A 5,412-nucleotide genomic window follows, 5' to 3' on the forward strand; every position below is an offset into this window, starting at 1 on the left:
GCTTTCACCTCTGCAAACTGACTCGATTCACCCTCTCCTTCTGCAGTTTCTGCAGCTTGTCGTATAGGACTCCATACAGCCGCCTTCCACCTCCGATGCTTTCCCACAATGCGACAGGACCCATCAGTGAACAGGGCATATTGCCTCTCATTTTCTGGCAGTTTATTATACAGTGGGGCCTCTTCAGCACGTGTTACCTCCTCCTCTGGTGATATTCCAACATCTTTGCCTTCTGGCCAGTCCGTGATCACTTCCAGGATTCCTGGGTGACTGGGGTTTCCTATTCGACTTCATTGTGTGATCAGTGCAACCCACTTACTCCAGGTGGCATCAGTTGCATGATGTGTAGAAGGGACCTTCCCTTTGAACATCCAGCCCAGCACCGGCAGTCGGGGTGCTAACAGGAGCTGTGCTTCAGTACCAACCGCTTCCGAGGCAGCTCGAACTCCTTCATATGCTGCCAGTATCTCCTTTTCAGTTGGAGTATAGCGGGCCTCAGATCCTCGATATCCCCGACTCCAAAACCCTAGGGGTCAGCCTCGGGTCTCCCCGGGTGCTTTCTGCCAGAGACTCCAGGTAGGGCCATTCTCCCCGGCTGCGGTGTAGAGCACATTTTTCACATCTGGTCCTGCCCGGACCGGCCCAAGGGCTACTGCATGAACTGTCTCCCGTTTAATCTGTTCAAAGGCTTGTTGTTGCTCAGGGCCCCATTTGAAATCGTTCCTCTTCCGGGTCACTTGATAGAGAGGGCTTACAATCAGACTGTAATTTGGAATGTGCATTCTCCAAAAACCCACAACCCCTAAGAAAGCTTGCGTTTCCTTTTTATTAGTCGGTGGAGACATAGCTGCTATTTTGTTGATCACATCCATTGGGATGTGACGACGTCCATCTTGCCATTTTATTCCTAAAAACTGGATCTCCTGTGCGGGTCCCTTCACCTTACTCTGTTTTATGGCAAAACCAGCTTTCAGAAGGATTTGGATTATTTTCTCCCCTTTCTCAAAAACTTCTGCTGCTGTGTTGCCCCATATGATGATGTCATCAATGTCCTGCAGGTGTTCTGGAGCTTCACCCTGTTCCAGTGCAGTCTGGATCAGTCCATGGCAAATGGTGGGGCTGTGTTTCCACCCCTGGGGCGGTCGATTCCAGGTGTACTGGACGCCCCTCCAAGCGAAAGCAAACTGCGGCCGGCACTCTGCTGCCAAAGGGATTGAGAAAAATGCATTAGCGATATCACTTGTGGCGTACCACTTGGCTGCCTTTGACTCCAGTTCATATTGAAGTTCTAGCATGTCTGGCACAGCAGCACTCAGCGGTGGCATGACTTCATTCAGGCCACGATAGCCTACTGTTAGTCTCTGCTCTCCATTAGACTTTCGCACTGGCCATATGGGGCTGTTAAAGGGTGAGCGAGTCCTGCTGATCACCCCTTGGCTCTCCAGTCGACGAATCAGCGTATGGATGGGAATCAGGGAGTCTCGGTTGGTGCGATATTGCCACCGGTGCACCGCTGTGGTAGCAATTGGCACCTGTTGTTCTTCGACCCTCAGCAACCCCACAACCGAAGGGTCCTCCGAGAGACCGGGCAAGGTGGACAACTGTTCAGTTTCCTCCCTCTCCAAGGCAGCTATACCAAAGGCCCACCGGTACCCCTTTGGGTCCTTGAAATACCCTCTCCTGAGATAATCTATGCCAAGGATGCATGGGGCCTCTGGGCCAGTCACAATGGGGTGTTTCTGCCACTCATTCCCAGTTAGGCTCACTTCAGCCTCCAATACAGTGAGTTGTTGGGATCCCCCTGTCACCCCAGAAATACAGATGGGTTCTGCCCCTTTATAGCTTGATGGCATTAGAGTACACTGTGCCCCGGTGTCCACTAGAGCCTTGTACTCCTGTGGGTCTGATGTGCCAGGCCATCGGATCCACACAGTCCAGTAAACCCGGTTGTCCCTCTCCTCCACCTGGCTGGAGGCAGGGCCCCTCTAGTCCTGGTCAGAGTATTCGTTACTCACTGCTTGAAGGGACTTCTAAGTCATTTTTACAAGAGGGTCAGAAGCCCTTCTACTCTGTCTGGGGAACTGCCCGCTGGAAACTGGAGTGGCATCTTTCCTGGAAGAATCCCCTTTTGTGGGTGTTTTTCCTTTCAGTTCACGTACCTGTGCATCTAGGGTCGAGGTAGGTTTTCTCTCCCACTTCCTCATGTCCTCTCCGTGGTCACGCAGGTAAAACCACAGGGTACCCCGTGGTGTGTACCTTCTATATTCTCTCTCTTGATCAGAGGAATGCTCACTCCTAATAGCTGAGATATTGGTCTGTACAGGTGGGGAGTAGGAGTTTTTGAACCGTTCCATCAGTTTTTCAGACTTTTCAGACAGTTTTTCCACAGCCGAGACGCAGGCTCGTAGGGAGGAAGAGAGATTTTCTTCATATTGCCAGAGTTGGTGAGCCATTTCATGCACTGTCAGTGCCTCTTTGTCTTTCCAGGTCAGTACTGCCAATGGGTCGGCATACGACGATGGCGCGCTCCGTACAAACTTCCGCCACATGGGTCGTGTGCAGTGGACTTTGTCTGGATCTCTGGGTAATTGTGCATCGTCCGGGTCATAATAAATCATCTCTAGCACGGCTAATTCCCTCAGGTACTGGATACCTCTTTCCATGGAGGTCCACTTGCCTGGGTGACATATGACATCTTCCTTGAAGGGGTACCTTTCCTTCATACTTGACAGGAGTCGCCTCCAGAGGCTGAGGGCTTGTGTCCCTTTTCCAATCGCCTTGTCAATGCCCCCTTCCCTAGAAAGGGATCCCAGCTGCTTGGCTTCCTTACCCTCTAATTCCAGGCTACTAGCCCCATTGTCCCAGCATCGGAGCATCCAGGTGATAATGTGCTCGCCTGGACAACGGCTGAAATCTTTTCGCATATCCCGCAGCTCACTCAGGGATAGGGATCGGGTGATTACCTCTGGTTCCGCCTCTTCCTCCTGTTCTCGTGATGACCCTGGTTCACCTTCATCCCTCACTAAGCGAACTGATTTTTTTATTTCTTCTGTACAGGGGCGACTGATACCGGCACAGGGTGGTTCTCTGTTTCAGCCGCAGTATCTGTCGGTCTGTTTTCCCTCCCTTCCCCCTGAGGGTGCTGCACAGTATCGAGCAGTGTTTGGTAGATACTGGCCAGGGCCCAGCACAGTACAGTAAGTTGTGCCTCTTTGGAATAGCCACAGCATTTTCCTTTCAGATAGTCTATCACTTTATCAGGGTCCTGTAGTTGTTCGGGAGTGAAGTTCCAAACCATTGGAGGTGAGAAGTTCTCTAGATACCTGCCCATATTCTCCCACATGCCATGCCACCCATAGCTATTAAGCCTCGGGGCAGATTTCCGAAAGGTATTCTTAAACAGTTGTTTAACCTTAAACAAGACCTGGAACTCATTCAGGAGACATAACAATAGGAACATGCTGGTTTGAACATCCCAAGGATATTCAAAATTCTCAAAAGCTGTTGTAATTAGCCTGAAGGAGAAAGGGGAGGTGAAAGAGCAGGAGAAAGTATCCCCCTCTGTCTTCCCCACAGATTGGGTGCGATTACTAATAAATTCTGAGAGAAGGCGCCCGAGGTACGGGCATGACAAGAATGCCGCATACAAATACCAGCTTAACCTCATGACCAGTGATGTAATCATATCATAAGTCAACATTACCCAGTACATCAAAATGATAGTCCTGATCCCTCTCCCAGAGGTGATAAACATCACCGCAGGGAGTAGATAGTGCATATAAGAACTTACATAACACTACCATGTGAACAAATGAGCCAACATTGTGACCAGCGACTATTTAACTAATATAAGAAATGCATATAACAAATTTATTTTAACAGGCTCTGGTCAGATCTGTCATTATCTCAACCCTTCGAGCCCCACGTTGGGCGCCAAAAAGGACTGTCCTGGTTTAAGCCCAACCGGCAACTAAGCACCACGCAGCCGCTTTCTCACTCCTCCCCCCCCAGTGGAATGAGGAGGAGAATCGGAAGAAAAAGGTAAAACCTCGTGGGTTGAGATAAGGACAGCTTAATAGGACAACACAAGGAGACAAGAAGTAATAATAACAATAATACTAATAAAAGAATGTAGAAAGCCAGTGATGCACAATGCAATTGCTCACCACCCGGAACCCAATGCTCAGCCTGTTCCGGAGCCGCGATCCCTCCTCCCCCCCCCCAGCCAACTCCCCCCAGTTTATATACTGGGCATGAGGTTCCATGGTATGGAATAGCCCTTTGGCTAGTTGGGGTCAGCTGCCCTGGCCATGCTCCCTCCCAGCTCCTTGCACACCTGCTTGCTGGCAGAGCATGGGAAACTGGAAAGTCCTTGGCTTAAGATAAGCGCTCCTTAGCGACAACTAAACCATCAGCGTGTTATCATCAACACTATTCTCACACTAAATCCAAAACCCAGCACTGTACCAGCTACTAAGAAGAAAATTAACTCTATCCCAGCCGAACCCAGGACAATATTTCATGTACTAATTGTGTACTTTATTTATATTATTTATATTAAAGTAGGGCACCTTTGAATTAAAATATTATGTTTTAAATAGGATCAAAAATCAATTGAAATTATTTTCCTAAATCCCAACATCCAAAATATATGGGAAAAATTGCCTCTAGGTATTGAATGTTATTGCCTTTATTACACCATGCATCCAAATTCCCAAAGATGATTGACTTAACAAGGTTTGTACATTAAAAATCTTTTTCTTTTTTGCAATAGAGGAAATCACAAAAAAGATTATTGCTCTCTGCATGGTCCCACCAAATTAAAATGTCTTTCAAATGTCTTCACTCCAGGAACACTTTGCTATCAAGGCCTGTACTTAATAAAGCTTTTCTCAGGGTAAAGAATGTATTACTTATGGCTTATGAAGCTCGTATGCTATAATCTAAATACCTGGAATATGCATATATTAGGACAAACTGGGCACTTTAGAAGGCTTTAAATAAGTGTTCATTTTTACAGGTTGGTATAATAAATTTCATGTCAGAAACACACAAGGCCACCCAAAGGTATGGCATTCCGTTTTAACATATTTTCTCATTGCAGTAGTATTATCTAACATGAAACAAAGTAATATGCTTTCCCATTGCTTCAAAACTTTCTTATACATAAAGCCTCACTAGTATTTTTTCTCTTTAATATGATAATGTGTCACCCTAGCATCTACTGCATTAATGTTGTACAAAATCAATTTTTTATTTTAGCTGCTTTTACAATTGTGAAGAGTATGTTGCTGTTCCAAGTATTTTCCCTGTATTCATACATAGATACAGGCTATACTGTGTTAGAGAACATCTTGAGGGTAAACTGATACAGACCAGTTTGAACTTGCATTGTTTTCTTTAAGGCAAGAG

The sequence above is a fragment of the Gymnogyps californianus genome, unplaced genomic scaffold (assembly GCF_018139145.2).
Source record: "Gymnogyps californianus isolate 813 unplaced genomic scaffold, ASM1813914v2 HiC_scaffold_170, whole genome shotgun sequence".
In the NCBI taxonomy this organism is placed as follows: Eukaryota; Metazoa; Chordata; class Aves; order Accipitriformes; family Cathartidae; genus Gymnogyps; species Gymnogyps californianus.